Source organism: Triturus cristatus, chromosome 6, assembly GCF_964204655.1.
Source record: "Triturus cristatus chromosome 6, aTriCri1.1, whole genome shotgun sequence".
In the NCBI taxonomy this organism is placed as follows: domain Eukaryota; kingdom Metazoa; phylum Chordata; class Amphibia; order Caudata; family Salamandridae; genus Triturus; species Triturus cristatus.
This window is the reverse complement of record NC_140589.1, coordinates 465,223,271-465,241,242: the sequence shown is the minus strand read 5'-3', so window position 1 is coordinate 465,241,242 and position 17,972 is coordinate 465,223,271. Positions and strand designations below refer to the sequence as shown.

At 41.9% G+C, this 17,972-nt stretch overlaps 1 protein-coding gene across 1 annotated transcript in view; it reads right to left on the bottom strand.

Moving 5' to 3' along the window:
- Nucleotides 1–17,972, bottom strand: part of LOC146817301 (isoaspartyl peptidase/L-asparaginase-like) — a 1,382,729-nt gene that overhangs the window by 89,323 nt on the left and 1,275,434 nt on the right. The gene's annotated exons all lie outside the window — the stretch shown is intronic.

The window sequence follows — 17,972 nt, the reverse complement described above, 5'->3', positions numbered from 1 at the left end:
GACGAGCGTTGTCGTGTTCCCGTCAATGGTCAGGTGCAACCAGATGCAACCAGATGATCGCACTTAATGCATTTTGAGCTATTTTAATATTTACACTTTAAAAATTCATAACTTCCCTTGCTGGAATATTGGCATTTTGGTGTGCGTTTATTTAATAACATATTCTCTAGTTTTAGGTGTGGCACTAGTCAAGACTTTTTGATTTTACAAAAAAAAGTATATTATATGCTTACAGATAGGGACTTTCAGGCAGCTCTCTTTATTCATTGGTCTGTTGTTGTGCCATTCACATTTTTCTTTTGTCCACTATAGCATACAGCATGGGACAATGAGTCAGCCCACTTCAGCCAATGGCTTACTTCATTGTGAGTGATGACATTTTTCTCTTTTTCAAAGATCACATACACACACAAAGTAGCCTCTTTTCTGTCAAGGGACTCAGATCAGTGTGACTGTTCTATTTTTTTCCCAAATACACACATCATCAGGATTTCCAATATTAGACAGACTTTGGACTTTTTGTTGTAATGGTTATGGCTCGGTCACAGAGCTGCATGTGAGGCACCCTTGCCATCATGACTTTCATTGTGTGACTGGAGATGCAATGCATATTGCTACGAGGAATGAGCACAGTGTCAGCATTAGCCCTCATAAAGTTGTTTGGAAATTATGTACATTGTTTTCAACAGCACTCCAATATATGTGCATTATGCTGCACACAACCATCAGGTCTGCACTGGTGTTACTGGACATATATTCCCCATGCCAGTGAGTACAGAGATTTCTATTTGTTTTAAAATTTGAAGCTTTGCTCATTTTTTTCCCTTTTAATTGCTCGCGATGTTAGTCCATTTTTGGCCATCATAATTCTTTTTCATTGTATAGCCTCTTTCCATGTCGGGAAACCTCTAGCCAGTATCTCCTACTCACACAGTTATAGTGACGGATGACATTGATATATTTACCATAATGACCTCCAGATTATTCCTGGTTGTCTTGTCTCCTTGTGTCAGCAGAATTCTTTGTTGTCATAATACTCAAACGAGGAGCAAATGCCTGCAGAGCGGAGCAAATCTCTGTGTCTTTCTTATGAAATTATTTGTGATGAAGGAGGAAATAGAGAGTTTAAGCTCAGCAAGGTGACATTCTTAGCACTGTCTGGTCAAGCAGAGTGGGACCCATACATTTCTGGGAGAGATGCTAAAAGAATTGCGGCTTCATTATTTTGAATGATTACTTTTATTGTACTATTATCTACTTTGCGTCCGTATCTTAAAAAGAAGCTGAATCTTGGATCTGTTGAGGATGTATCTGTTGACTTCTCGCCGAAACAAACCGCCCACTGGAATCTGCCCTTATAGCAGTATTAGATGTGATTTCTGGATTATTCTCAACAGGGGGGAAACCACAGCCCTCATTCTTCTGGACCCATCAGCAGTCTTTGACACCTTCTATCACTCCATCCTAATCCAACCACTCCACAAAGCAGGCATCCAGAGATTTGCCCTTAAATGGATCTGTTTCTTCCTCACCAGAAAAACCCAAATCATCAATATGCCCCCATACACCTTTGAAAACACAAGATCTTATTTGTGTGGTCCCTCCGGCTGCCTCGCTCAGTCCACTGCTCTTCAACATTTACATTACCCTGCTGGCTGACATCATACGATCTCTAAAGATAAAAATCCTCACTTACACCAATGACACACAACTGATACTGTCACTCTTGGACAGAACAACCAACACCAGGAACAAGTTCACCACATGCATGACAGAAGTAGCCACCTGGATGAAATCAAGTTTCCTTAAATTAAACTCAGACAAGACAGAGGTGGTAGTCTTTAGGAAAATGACTTGCCTTAGGACTCCCCCTGGTGGGCCGCGGACCTTAGACCAACCCCCAAACCATGCTCACAAGCGAGAAACCTCAGAAGCATCATGGAAAACACGAACAGGGACTGACCACCTAAGTCAACACATTAGTCTTGGCCTGCTTCAATACACTGAGGATGCTGAAGAAAATCTTCAAGTGTCTGCCAGACAAATCAAGGAAAATGATCACCCAAGCCCTCATCACCAGCAGAGTAGATTATAGAAATACTCTTTATGTGAGCATTGCAAACCAACTCACAAGAAGACTGCAGAACATCCAAAATGCAGCAGCTAGGCTATTCCTTAACCTCCAATGCTGAGCCAATATCACACCACACCTTAGGGAACTTCACTGGCTCCTTTACACTCCCCACTTACAACACTGGTTGTGCCCACCTGAATGGCTGCATTCACTTCAACCAACCTTCCAGACATCTCCACTCTGCGGTCTCTTACTAGCAAACACCCCACACATGCACAAAAGCAGAGCAGGAGGACTCACCTACTTGTACCTGGTCCATAAAGCCTGTAATGACCTCCCACAACACATTGAAACCTCTCCCTCTCTTACTGACTTTCATGAGAAGCTGGAGACCTAGCTTTTCAATTAAGTCCCCAGGGCTGGCCTCACACACCTAGATACTTTAACAGGTGATTGGCTTGCTATACAAACACCAATAGCATAGCATAGCACCAGGAGACTAGTATTTATTCACCATTTGGAGGTTGTGAGAAAGTGCATTATTAGCTGGGGTGGATGGTAGTCAACTACAAATATTATTGTCACTCATCTTGTTAGGTTGAGTAAAAGTTTCAGCAATTTAAATCTGATCTCAACCCCTGATAGCTATGGCACAGAGCTGCCAGGCTTAAGTTAAGAAAATGTGCAAAGCATTTAGAAGTATCCAAACAGTAAAAGTTGAAAATGCAATAACAATTCCACTCCAATTTATAAATATAGAGAATTATCTAATTGACAAAATGACACCAAACCAGCAAAGATCCAATGGGAGAACTGGAGATAGGAATTTTCATGTTTGAAATACATTTTAAGCACGTAAAGTGGCAACATTGGGCAACTGGTCACAGTAGACCGGGGCATAGGTAAGGCTGACCACCATGGAACTTTGGTTGGATAGGAGCACAAGCTGGTCCAGATCAAAGAGTTACATTCAGACTTAGACATTTTCTGGAGAAAAGTAGTTGTTGATTAGTAGTCAGTGGGGTAAGATGCAAGCTGGATACAAAGTGGGGCCTGATGATGGCCGGTTACTAAAGAGCAGGGTCATGGTGAGGTCCTCAACGAAGACGGGAAAGTTCAGAGCGGGCAAAGTCTGAAGTCTGTGCCCAAGAAGGCCTTATTGTAAATCAGATGACGCTCAGTGTCTGTAAAGATGAAGCTCTCTTCGTTCTGACTTAGAAACTTTACCACTAGTGGGATTTCCTTCAGCGGGGCAAACCCGCAAGTTAAGGTCAACTACTGATTGACATTAACAGATGCATCTTCAATGGTGACCCAAATCTCCGTGGGTTCTCCAGGAAGAAAGTTAACAAAATATTTCCCATAAGTCCCAGCTTTAGCATTTTGGGCAGGGGAAGTACACTTTGTGACATTAGATGTTACTCTAAAACATTAAATATTATCTGACTGAGTGTCCGGTGCTGTCCCAATAGCGTACTTGAGTGTGATTCTGACTATGTGACTATACCATTGACCTTGAGTGTATGGGAGAGGAGTTGGCCTAACGGCTATAGCAGTCACCTCGAATCTGGAGAACTGGGTTTGAGTCTCAGCAATGATGAGGAACATCCTATGATTCTGGGCAAATCGCTTCATCTCCCCGTGCCTAACAAAAATGATTGTGTCCTCATGTAATGCAACTGGTGCTGTGTAAAGCGCTCTGATACCTGATTTGGGTCAAGTTCGCGCCATATAAAACTCTGTAAAAAAAAAATGGGTGAAAGGTGTTGTTCTCATACTTATTCCAATATCTGGCTCTGAGCTTGCCCATATTTGTTGAAGTATCTAAGACAGTTGTGGTGTTACTTCGTGTGTAACTCAATTTGATAATGTAATTCTGTCATAGTGATTGCTTTTTAAGTTAGTGGAGTAACTTATATTTTTATATAGATTTTAGAGCTTATTATGTTTTTTTATTTCCATGTTGATAGAGACAGTGATTTTATCAGTGATTTCAATGAGGTAGTTATAAGTGATGTCATCACTGATGTCACTTAAGATGTCATTAAAGATGTAATGCATAATGTCATAGGCATCTCAAGTGTGTGATGGAAGATATAGTTCAAGCAGTGATGTCAATGGTAGTGTCATAGGTGATGGAGTCAATGGTGTTAGTTATGATGACACTTGTGTTGTCATTTGGTACGAAATGGAAGGGATATTTATGGTTTGCTCTGAAAATCATAATGGGCAAATTTCAGTGGTTTGACAAAGTTGAGCCAGAACCATAGCTTACTCTTTATCTATGGTCAATGAAGTTCAATGTTTTTATAGAGATTTGGCTTTGAAATAATTATTAACATGTCACTTTTTTCAGCTTCTGATAATATACTTTTTAAAATCAGCAAGTTGTTACATAATTAATAACAGATTAAATTCAGATTTCTGTGTACTTGAACCTAATTTGGACACCCTCTGTGTGATTGCAAAGTTGGACCTGAATTGGACACCCACTACCTAAGTGGGCCATTCCCTCCACTGGTGTTTTCATAATTCAGAGAGGTTCACAGTGGCTTACCCCTTGGATGAATGCTTAAATGTGTACTCATGTCCCTCTGCTTTCACTTAGGATACCTACTTCCTTATTGTGTGCTTGGACTTCAATTTTTGAACCTATTTTGTGTAAAATGGAGGCTTCTGCAATTTAAAATAGAAAGTGATAGCCAAGTCCTAACGTCATCGCGGAGGAGATTGATTAAGTAACTGCTGCTACTGCACTTTCATTGGTTACCCTGCTGTTACCCACCCCTTCTTCCTCTGATTTATCCCACAGCCATAAGGTGTCTTAATTCATGTGGGCACTGCAGGTGTGAAATCTATCCCAAAGAGTTTAGCATTTTAGTGTAATAGCTTTATTGCAGTGTTCTAGTGTATCTTAATATCATATTGTTGTCTCAAGTTCCCTGGATTTGTTTTTTCAATTTATGACTTTACAATATTTGGTTTAAATATTTAATTTGTTGTGCGACTCTCATATCACTTTCGATTTTTTAGATTTAAGCATGCACAATATTAGATCTGAATGTGCAGACAGGAGTTGCTGACAGTGGCAGCCATCTTATACAAGGATGTATGTATGTATGTATGTATGTATGTATGTATGTATCTTTATGCTATTTTTATAGCTCAAACATAGCCAAAATGCAGGGGGCACTCTACAGACAAGCATAAAGTCAACTAGTGTCGAGTAGTTCCTATAAACCTATAAAGGATCTGCACGTTTAGACAACATAGACTGTGGGATTGGTGTCCAGACTGATTCCCGACGCCTCCAACGGGTATGCTTGCCTGTAGACCAGTTAGCTCACAGTGCCACTGTAAACTCCTCTTACCAAGGAGAGAATAGTTCTTGGCAAACATTGAACATGACAACTCTGCCCCTTCAGGGATCATGGAAAAAGTACAGTACCTTTCACTCCATCACTCGTTCTCACTTTGTCTCAGAGAGATACACAGAATAAACATTCTAGTGTAAAACTGGTGTGCTGAAACAACCATTAGACAGAAATGGATATAAATTATTATAAGCACCAACAGAGTTAAAGGATGGTAGATTTCTACCATAGTGCTAAAACAATGAATACAGGCAGGTATAAAAATACATGACAGTAATAATGCATACTCCTATGATGTTGGTGTAAAGCTAAGAATCCCTCTAGGATAAAAGTCAACCACTTTACCTGAAGTAAGAGTTTGTGGACCCCGTCTTGGTCTCGATATGGACACCCCACGAGGGATGTCAGTCCACTGCGGGCTGGAGTGTCTGCGTGCAGGAACCTCAGTGTCTCACATCAGTGTGTCAGCATGGAAGTCCATTTTCTCCTCTCTCTGCTTCAGCAAAGATGGTGTTTATATACCTAAAGTGGTACCTTGCTGTGTCATGTCAGACTTAGGATGACAGAATGAATGACCCTTATACATATTAGCAGGAGATGGTAGTACTGCTGAGTTTCCAACAATCCTCATGCATTATGGATGAGGCTAATTTTCAGGGACAACCCCACGTCCTGTAAGCAGTGCCGTAACTAGGTAAAAGGTCAGTCCCAAGAACCGTTATGTAGTGTAATGGTAGGGGAGAATATAGGTAAAAGGTTACGTTGCTATCTGAGCCTATATTGGGGCACCTATATATAACATACCACTAGTGATACAAGAGGCATCCTGGGTCTGGACAGTTTATGTATTGTTTAGTAATGTTTTTTAAAAGAGCGGGTCTTCAACTCTCCTATTGTGGTGCAGTGTTGGGAGTTCCCAATGGTTAAGGGCATGATGTTCCAGATCCTGGGTACATAGATGGAAAAGGTCTGATGCATTGGTTTTTCTTGTTTATACATCTTATTTTGCAACCTGATGGTGTTGTGGCTGCCAGTGTGCACAGGACCACCAGAGATGGTAAACCAGTCTGCAAGATAAACAAGGTGCTCATTATGATGGCTATGAATATGGTGCAGCTAATTTTGAAGATGGTGCAGCCCAGCTGGGGGAGCCAATGGAATTCCATCATGGTGGGTGCAATGCAATCATAGTTCTTCAGGCCCTGTACGAGATGTGCAATGGTGTCTAAGATGCCCTTAAGGGGTGGTAGTGCGCAGTTTGGGAGTCCATGGAACAGAGTTCCATGACAATATACAGGCAGTCGGAACAGAAGTTCTGAAGATGCTTTCCGAATGAAATGGTCAACTTACTTTAAGAGAGAGAACTGCTAACAGGTTGTCTTTGCTTCTTTGGCAATGTGTATCTTGTGGGTGAGGTTGGTGTCCAAGGCAAATTCAAGTGAATTGGCATTCAGAAAAACCTTCCAGGTTCATGTAATTGGGCTAGGTTTGTACTGTTACTTGTTTGGTGTTCTTGAAAAATAGCAAGAATTTTGTCTTGGTTGGTCTTCAGGAAAGCACAGGGGCCCAGATTTATTACCATTTTGCATTGAGGTTGCATCAATTTTTAGATGTAGTCCAGACTGAAAATGTATTTCAGGATTTTCTACTCCTGGCAAAGTCGAATTTGCATGGCTGCGTGTCTTTATTGTGTTGTTATTATTTTATAGCTGTATGAGTGTAATAATAAGTGCAAGTGTAAGTGTCTTACTGTACATGTTACTATGTATCTGGGTGTGTTACAATATGAATAAATATGTGCATAGATGTGTCAGTGTATGTGTTAATGTGTGCCTACTATATGTGGAAATACATGTCAGTGTATGCTTTGGTGTATTACTATATAACTAATATACACCTGGGTCTCTTAGCATATGCATTTCTTTGTGACTGGGTATGTCAGTGTTTAAAAAAGCGTGTGTTGATGTGTCAGTGTATGTGTTCCTGTGCGTTTGGATGTGTCTCTTCAGAAAAAAAGTATGTACATGGCTGTGCCAGTTTACCTGTCACTGTATATCTCGCTGGAACTCTGTATGCATTACTGTGTTGCTATGTTCTGTCAGTGAATGAATGATGGTGTGTATGGGTGTGCTAGTGTATATGTCAGTGTGTCTGGGTGTATCAGTGCATCGATAGATGTGTTCCTTGCTATGTCAGTGAGTCAATCGATGTATGAATAGTTGTGTCAGTGTATGTATCTCTGTGTGCCTACCTGTGTAACTATATGTTTAGGTGTGTCCCATATGTGTTAATGTACATGTAAGTGTATGTTTGGGATTGTCAGGACGTGAATAGGTGTGAGCCACAGTATGACAGTGAATGCATCAGTGTGTGTTTCGGTCTCTTACTGAATGTGTTTATGGGTGTATCAGTTTGTATGTGAGTGTCATTCTGGGAGAGTCAGTGTATATATGTGGCTGTCTATCTCAGTGTATCAATTGGTGTGTTAGTGGGTATGTTAGTCTATTTATTTATTTGAGTTTTATATAGCGCTGGCTAGACCCGGAGGTATCAGAGCTCTTTACATAGTGTTCCACAAAACTACAAAATTACATCAGTTACAAGTTACATCAGTTACTAGAAAAATATTTCAAGAGCCTAGAAGATTAAATAAATGGAGCTTAGAAGGGATGGGGTGGGGTAAAGGGGTAGGAGGGAGATAGGATGGAGAGACGAACAAGAGTCTGCCCAAAGTCCGGCTGGGTAGGTGATGGCCGAGGCGGAGGCGGAGGTCCACAGCCCATCTCCTCAATAGCTATCAGGTAGCTCCACTGGGCATCAGTCAAACAGCTAGGTCTCAACGGGAAAACAACTAAAGAGCAAAGAGGAGGGATAAATGGATTGTAAAGGAGAAAGTGGGTGGAGTAAAGGGGTAGGAGGGAGAATACGATGGAGAGACGAAGTAAGGTTTGCCCAAAGTACGGCTGGGTAGGTGACAGCCAAAGGGGTAGTCTCCTCTTTAGATATCAAGTAGCTCCACCGGGCATCGGCCAAAAAGCTAGGTCTCCATGGTTAGGGGCCTCCGTTAGGGTGACTGTTTTTGTCCCGTGGCGACGATCTTCTACAGACACCATATTGGGGTCTGGCGCGTTTCACAAAAAAGGCTCACGAAGAGTATTGATTTCAATTACCCTAAGCGTCTAAAGGAGGACAGTTCATTGATATGTAGCTTTTGTCAGTTCACTCATTGGGAGAGGATTGAGCTGCCCTTATTATCCCTTCTGGGCCCCAGTCTTGTGGTTGCTCCTTCCCTCCTGCACATTATTTACCTCGCACGCCGTCTCTGGCACTCGCGGAGGTATTGATGCCTGTATTTGTCCCAGCGGCTGTCTATGTAGCACTGTGTGCTTACCTGTGTCAGTGTGTATCCAGATGTCTCCCTCCTTGTGTCAGAGTATGTCTGGGTCTGTCACTAGAAAAATGACTGTATGCCTGGGTGTGTCGGTGTATGCCTTAGTCTATCTCTGAATGTGTCACTGCATGAAAGAGTGTGTGCATAGGTGTGTCGGTGTATTTCACAGTGTATACCAGTGTGTTTTAGTGTATGCATCAGTGAGTCTCTGGGTGTGTCAGTATATGCATCTGTGTGTTCATGGGTTTGCTCAATGTGTAATGTGTAATGACTGAGTTACACTGTCAATGCATCAGTGTATGGAGGGGTGTGTTAGTATATCTATTACTGTGTCATGTGGCACCTGAGTCTATGGATGAGTGAGTAAGTGAGTAAGTCACATGAGTGTGTGCATGACTGTGTCAGTGTATGTATTACTCACTCCTAGGTTGTATCAGAGTGTGTATGAATGAGTGTGAGTATGTGCTACTGAATGGATTGGTGTGTTTATGGATTTATTAGTGTATTATGACTGAGTACTAGAGTGTCTCACTGTGTTTATGAGTGATTTGGTGAATATATGAAAGAATGCATCAAGGTGCTTCTGGGCGTGTTAGTGCGTGCTTCAATCAGTACATGAGTGTGTTAGTGTATACATCAACTTTTAACTGGCTGTGTCAGCTTATACATCAGTGTGAACCTGGAAAGGAGAAACTATTACAGTTTTGGAAAAATAATTTATAGAGAATTATAAATACTATAAAATAATAAGATCAAAGAAGTGCCGATCATAAAAAGGTAGAAAAGAATGCAATAGATAGACTTGAAAAATAGGTAACAAACAAGCAACAATGACACCTAATACAAATAGAATAACAAATGTTTTTGAACAAAATAATTAACCAAAATTAATAATTTACATATAACTATTATTTATAACTCCTTCAACTGTACATAAATATATTTATATTAACTATTGTAACGGTAACTATTACAACATATTGAAATCTTTTCTTTAATGTGCAGTCTAGTTCACAAAGTAATTTATTAATAAAACTATAATCTTCATTTGTATTGCTTTGTGTTTAAACAAACCCAAATTCGGAGAACACCACACCCAAAAAAAGTCACTTTGATCCAGTGGAACAGTTTTTTTGTCCCTACTGGAGAAAAAAAAGCCAGTGCCAGATATGTTAAATGTAAACTGTGCGGGAAACAGCTTTGCAGAGCTAGTATGGAAAAGTACAGTTACAGCACATTCTCAATGTGCAAGGACATTAAGAGCAATTATGAATGTGCATATTTAAGAATGGTGAAGGAGAAAGCAACATCTACTGACATAAGGGTATCGTCATATACGGCCAACCAACTTTCTGCAAATACCACCAATGCAACAACTTGGGCTGAAAAAATGGTTATTTACTGTTCTAAATGCTAACAACTTGTTTTGAAAGAAAATATTCGAGAAGATGAAGGGACACTGGTGTTATTTCCTTTTGGTTCTTTTGTTTTCTTGTTAAAGCACAAGCACAAGTGTTAATTTTATGGTTGGTAAAGACATCAGATGTTCCTCAAATGATGGAGAAGCAGAAAGATGTGCCATCAGCCAACCATCTCTGAAAAGTTTAATTCATCAGCCAGCATTGAAGTTTAAATAGTGATTATCCAAGATGTCACTTGAAAGAAGAGGACATTATTTTCTTGTTCAAGTAATAGAAGAGTCTCATATGTTAATTTTCACCTTTTTTGTTACTCTGATTTCTTAGAACATTTCCTACTTTGTGAAACACGTCCTCCTTCCTTTTTTTCCACCTAATGTGCAAATTCCATTTTTAGACTGCACTCTCATCCTGTATTTTATGACATATTTTTGGGAGAAACTTAGAAACTCCTGAGTAGTCTTACCACCTTCTCTATTTTCCTTTGCACATTCTCCACCTTATTTTGTTTGTCTTTCTTTCTTTCTTTCTAAATATCAGCTTGTCAAACTTGTCACAAGAAAGCACAGAAAAAACGAGTGGAAGAATGGTAAACCACTCTCATACTAGGCAACAAGTAATGGCATCCTATTCCCCTTTGCTTTCAAGGTTACAGAGACTTCAAACAAATAGAAACAGTGATTTCATGTTATTTCCTCTCCTTGCTCTTCTGAATGGTCACATTTCTTAACCCTTTGTTTGACTCTTCTAAAGAGACTTCAATTTGGAAGCGAGGTTGGGCTTGATCCACAAATTTACGAAGGAATCCCGGTGTGCCAGCACTGCCCCCTGTGTAACCTCGCGGAGAATTCATGGATCCACTCTGTAAATTGAGATCTTTTGCAAAAACTATTCCCATATACTACACTTGTTGCGGGGATTCTGCTCATGCACAGAACTATGCACAGGAAACCAGGACCTCAGTGAATTGTGGTGTACCAAAAAACTCACCTCAGTGCCTAGAACCCCTATCCGACTAGCATCAGTGTCTCATTCGTTCTCTGTATCATATCAAAGCTACCAGTAACTAGACAACCCAGAACAAGCGACTTAGAATACTCTCAGGAATGGTGGGAATCAAGAACACTTTTTCGTTGTTATTCTCATATCAGTCCCCAACGTGAGTAAACAAAGACACAGAAAAGTTTAAAATGTTTATTTTTAACTACGTGCTCTAAGATGCAGTACTTTGGCTAACATAAGCAAACAAATGATTTGCTGGACAAGAGACCGCTGGAGTCATACTAAGAAGAATCGGCCACTCATTGTAGTTTGACATTGTCAATGGAGATGTACCTGTTATCCTTGCGACCAGGAAGTGGAGGTAAAATGGCTGTTCTTGTATCCTGTACGCCAAGCACTGGAACAGGTGCACGATAAGAGGGGCAGAACTCCTTCTTGTTCTCCACCTTCTCACGGACCAGGTCACCAACTCAAGGTAGACAGCCAACTACCGGAATCTGAAGTGCAGCATCAGTTGTGGAGGTCAAGTGTTCCTTTGCAAGACTGTCTCGAGTCTCTTGTAGATTCTGTAACACAGCAGAATGATCATCTATGTCAAAGGGTGCGGCCAACACCGCAATGTCTAGACCATCAAGGTCTGAGACAAACATTTATATGCCAAAGAGCATTTCGTATGGGGTCCGCCCACCCAGAGACCTTCTAGGGATATTATTAAGTGCATGTTGAACGCTATACAAATGGGCCAACCAGTTCCTGCCAGTACCTAAAACCCTAGCTGTCAAGGATTGCTTTAAGTCACGGTTCATTCGCTCCACAACAGAATTGCCCTCAGGCCTATATGGAGATGAAAATTGGACCTGGACCCCCAAGGATCTCATGGCATCCTTGTACGCCTTAGAGGCTAACGCCAGACCCTGGTCCGAATGGAGGGTACCACATGCAAAAATTACCACAAAGACACGAAAATCCCTGATGACAGTTCGAGCATCGGCACTCCTTTGTGGCCAGACCCATAGAAAACGTGTGCACGAATCCACTGCAACTAAGATGTACTCTTACGCAGTATCAGAGGAGAAAGGCCCGCAGTGAGCCAAATAAACACACCCAAGTGGTTTATTAGATATGTACAACTGTGTTTGAGGTGGACGTGCAGCAGTCAAAGGTTTAATCTGCTGGCAAATGTCAGAAGTAAGGACAAAATCACAAGTCTGTTTATACAATCCGCGCCACCAGTAGCGTTGTTGTAAGATAGTGACAGTCGCTGAGACGCCTGCATGGGCTGAAGCCATACCTTCGTGAGTGGCTGTAATCAAGCCAAGTCTGCGGTCCGCCTTGGGAATCAACCTGTCACCAACGTCGTTAATTCTCAGATAGGGAACTTTATCAGGACTTAAATGATAAGAGTATTTAGAAGGGAAACCCCGAGTGTAATTATCATCCTTCTCTGTTGCACCAATTGCTGCCAAGATGTCATCATCAATCTTACTTTTGGATCTTCTAACTGCTGCTATCAGATATTTTGCCACTGCTGTTTTCGCTGCCTCGTCAGCTAAACTGTTGCCAACTGGCGTGTACCCTACGCGATGGTGACCAAGAGTATGAATTACATTCACGAGCGGCAGACATTGTTTAAGTTCTGCGACTCGAACCCAAAGCATTTTATGTTTGATTGTGCTACCTTTGGAATCATGATATTCATTTTGAGACCAAAAGAATAAATTGTCGTTGAAAGATTGAACAGATGAGTCACTCACAATAAGAGTAGTCACTCGAGGATCAGCAAACTCCAGTGCAAGCACCAGAGCACGTAGCTCTACCAACTGTGCGCTACAATCACCCAATATCTGCGTATGCACGACATCAGACTTGAATTCTCCATTCACTAAAGTACCAGCCACTATTGCGTAGGCCGCTGAATAAGCATGCTTAGATTCCATCGCCGGTTGCGCCGAACCGTCAGTGTAAATGATACAATGGTAATCCTCAAGCGGGCGCAAGGAGCGAGGAGCTGGATGAACAAATTCATACTACAAATACTCCTGAGTCTGCAATGAGGCATCAAAGATGAAAGTGACATCCGGAGACGTCAAAGGAGTTGCCCATTGTATCCAACATGGATGCAAAGCTTTAGAATTCGGTACACTGGCTTTCGTCACTGCCTCAAGAGCAGGATACGGTGTGAAAACCAACATGCGTTTTCCTTCCAATAGCACTCCCTCTTTCAGAATCGCCATCTGTACTACAGTTAACACCTTCATGACGGTGGAAAAGCACATTTCAGCCGAAGTGTACAAATGTGACTTGTAAGCAATAGGGACCGTGTCCCCTTCATTAAATGTCAAGTATGTGAAACCCACTGCACCAGGCACAATTCTGTTTACGAGGTTTGTGTGGTTATCACGTGTCAATAAGTATTTAGAGGCAAGAAGATCGGCCTGCAAAGAGTGCAGTATAGCTGAATGTTCTGGCAGCCACCTCGATTTGGTAAAAGTAGGTTGTACCAAGGCATATAGCGGCTTGATACGCTGGGCATAATCGGGAATGTAAGTATGCCAAAATTCAAAAAGCCCAGCAAGGATTGTATTTTTTTCGGAGTAGTCGGAGCGCGCAAACATGCACATTTCTCCAGGAAGTGAGGTGCTAAACCTCGTCCTTCGTTGTTGAGTTCATAGCCCAAAAACAACACTGTATACTCTGCAATGTGAGATTTTGCAAAGTTAAATTTGTAACCGAAGTCCGCAAACATAACAATGATGCGGTCAACGCGACACAGATGCAGCCATAATTCGTCATCTGTGAGATAGATTTCATCAATATACAAGTACGCATCAGGCTCAATGCTCTCAAACAGAGAGACTACACATGCGGCAAAGACTCCTGGACTGTTTTTGTAGCCCATGGCTAATCTTTTAAACTGTTTTTGTTTGCCGCCAGAGGTAAAGGCTGTCCATTGACTACTAATAGAGGACAGGTTATGGCTATAAAAGCCATTGGAGATGTCAAGTGTGGTCTTAAACCTTTTTCTCATGAGACTATCAACTATGGGTGTTTTATACCATGCACGTCCGACAATGAGAGTTCAAATGCCGATAATCCAAAACTAGTCGGTACGACCTATCAGGTTTGGTTACAGTGAAAAGAGGATTATTCGTGGATGACACACATGTTTCAATTACTCCTTGATATTCCAATTGCTCAAGGATTTCTGCGACGTGAAATCTAGCTTCTCGGCACATGGGATATTGAGGTTGTGGCTGTGGCATAGACCGTAACGTAATCTCATGGCTTCGTGAAAATTTATCCCACCCAACCTGTGTACGGTAAAATGCCAGAGCAAGCACTTGTGCCCACTCTTCTGCAAAGTTCTGAGCTTGCTCCTTCGGCACAGTGTGCGGGAAAGATGGGAGGATTATTTCCTCCCCTTTGGGTGCGGCCAAAACTAAAGCTGGGGGCCAACAAAATGTCATATGTAGAAGTCAGATTTTCCCCAAAAATCCCTTTTATGGTACTTTGTATGATACCTTCAATTAAAAGGACTATGTCATATAGTCTGTCAGGGGGAGCCACTCTAGTATCAGCAGTTTCTACAGTAATAAACGTGTCAGTTGCTGTCGCCTTCAGATATGGACGCAGTGCTTGCAGCACTATTGTAACCTCCGCTGCGCTGACTAGCAGCGTTAGTGCCCATGTCAGGTTCCGAAGCTGTGTTCTCACTATCTGTGGCATACCTTGCTGTGAGTGCAGCTACTTTATTTTTCTGAAACTGAGGTTATTGACGTGCAAAGTCGTCCTGCTTGCCTTTACAATCAGCCGGGCGGGGCTGCTCATGTCCTTGAGGGGCACCTCGACCTCTGCCTCGGTCTCCTCCACCGGCTTGTGAGACCGATGTTTCCTGTGAAGAACGAGGAGAACATTGTTCAGGAACCTGAAATCTATCAGGAGACCTAATTCTTGTGCGATCGCGCAATTCATATGTGCGTTCACTAGTCACTGTTATTGGTGACGCAGGACGAGACCCCTGTTTCTGGTGCTGCTTCCCCTGTTTTTTGCCTTTCCAACTTTGCTTAGGAAAAACAGGACAGTCGTTTTTTGGAGACATAACCATCTGAGTTTGCATGTTGCGCTGTTGCTTTAGAAAAAGGCTTAACCCCCAAACTATTGTGGCCAATGGTCTTATAAGCCTCCGCAATAATTCTAGTTAACTGCTGGGGTTTATCGACGTCGGCAACGAGGCGCAGCTCATTCGACACTTGAAAGTTAACCACATCTCCCTTGACGTTAGCAAGGATGAGATCAGCAACTACGTCGAACACGCCGTCAAGCCTCATTCCCAACTCGACCACCGCCTCCGGATTGTGCTCATCCTGAACACGCTTAATCACGGAGGGCAATACAGTCATAGACGGTGTGACGAAGCACTTCCTGCAAATACTTTACCCCAGTTCTCACAGTCTGTTACCTCTGGGACTAAGTATTTCTGCAAACTAATTGTAAGGATCCTGTGTTTTTCAACAGGAGTAGAATTAGGAAATACTGCTTCCAGTAGGACAAATTTCCTCAGCAAGCCAATAAGGCATGTCATCCTTATTCTGGGGGCACTTGCCCATTATCGAATTAACCATGACGGGACTAATAGTGATCCCCGCCGGTCCAACTGGTTGCATCGCAACTCCAGGTGCCCCCACCTGGACATTGCGAGAGACGTATTGCACTAAAGCCCTATACACCTCTATCAAGGCGGTATGTAGTTGACGTAAGTCATCCACCGGGGCTAGCAAATATCGTGGATGTGAACCCGGCCAAGACTGGCCAAGTGGCCCCGGGAATGGACAAGGGACCTAACCAAACCAGAATTACGGTGTGGGGGAGGGCGCCATTGAACCACATACGATGCTGCCAAGCGGAAATAGTAATTTCCTGCATCCCATACGGCGTGAAATTAGCTGGAACTCCTGTAGGAATGTATGCGTGAAACATTTTATCATCCGCATTCACCTCCGGAAAAGTAACCCAAGAGTAAAACATCTCATAGGGGAACGATGCATCGGCACTCACTACAAAGATAATAGACATCCCATCATCTGGCACCCCAAACTGCGTCAAATGACGCCGGAGAGGTGCGTTACTATGCGCTGCAACAGCAACTTCAGCCATAAGGAAGCAGAGAAGAAAAACAATCTATATTAAACCGTAGCACAAAAAGGGTAAGTAATTCAAAAAGAAACCTTTTTAAATTTCAAGCTTGAATGAACCTATAAGTCAACTATATAGGTAGGTTTAAACCGTCACTCCCATCAACCGGAAACAAGAGTGAGGGTGTTGTGGACAAATATAAGCACCACTAAGGCGTCTCAATCATAAGACCAAAACGTTAGGTGCTCCATGTTGCAGGGATTCTGCTCATGCACGGAACTTTGCACAAGAAACCAGGACCTCAGTGAATTGTGGTGTACCAAAAAACTCACCTCAGTAGCTAGAACCCCTATCCGACTAGCATCAGTGTCTCATCTGTTCTCCGTATCGTATAGAAGCTACTAATGATTAGACAACTCAGAACAAGCGACTTAGAATACTCTCAGGAATGGTGGGAATCAAGAACACCTTTTCGTTGTTATTCTCATATCAGTCCTCAACGTGAGTAAACAGAGACACGGAAACGTTTAAAATGTTTATTTTTAACTACGTGCTCTAAGATGCAGTACTTTGGCTAACATAAGCAAACAAATGATTAGAAATAAAACCATCACCATTGTTACAATTCCATAAAAAACAAAGGGAGAAATCATATTACAATGATAGTGGAAACAGGTCCTATAATACCTTGTGTACCACCCTCCCCTGGCTAATAAGCTAGTTTTATAATAATAGAAGGTCTCTAGGATTGAATGGGGAACCCCAAACCTCAAAGATGAGCTTAGGTGAATCACATCACAGGATCAGCACTGCTCTCTGTGTCTGGAAAGGTTTTCTCCAAGTGTGCCTGCATCATGAATGCAATGCAATATTAAAGGCTCCAGAGTTTCAGATATTTGCAGCTGTGTGCTTGTTGTATCTAGAGCGTGGGCCGATCAACCTGAATTCAACAGCATACATTGTTATTTGACCTTGACGGTTTTTGCACACAGTGTTCAGACTAAGGTCGCGGTGCAAAGACCGTTCTCATGTGAAGAAAAAGCAAGAAAGCAGTTTTCATATAATAACAGCTACCTGTAGTGTTGTGTGCAAAAGCAGCAAAGTGGCAAGATGGCGTTTTAACTTCTAAAAACGCTTATGCTAACATAGCAATGTGTGCAGGCAGAACCCTGTCTTCACTACACACTTACACACCAATTCATAGCAAACCATAAATTTAGACCCAAACAAATCACATTCACCATTTCTCGTATAAACAATGTCTGCTCACATTAACATTCTAGCCTTTTTTTCTTCCCTTCCCGGTACTCCTGTAGCTCTGTTTCCATGGTAACCAACAATTTGATATTTTCTGTTAACAGTAGGTCAGAAGTTCACAACTGTCTCTACAGCAGCATGCTAACTTCTAAGGCAAATTTCACAGGTGTGGTTGAGTGTATACAATTACAAACACATTCCTCATAACCAATCACACATGTTCTTATTTTCAATTTACTGCACAACCTAGTTTTAATCACTACCTTATTTATTACACCATCCAATAACATGTGTTGTATTAAACTTTACTTGCTAGAGATATT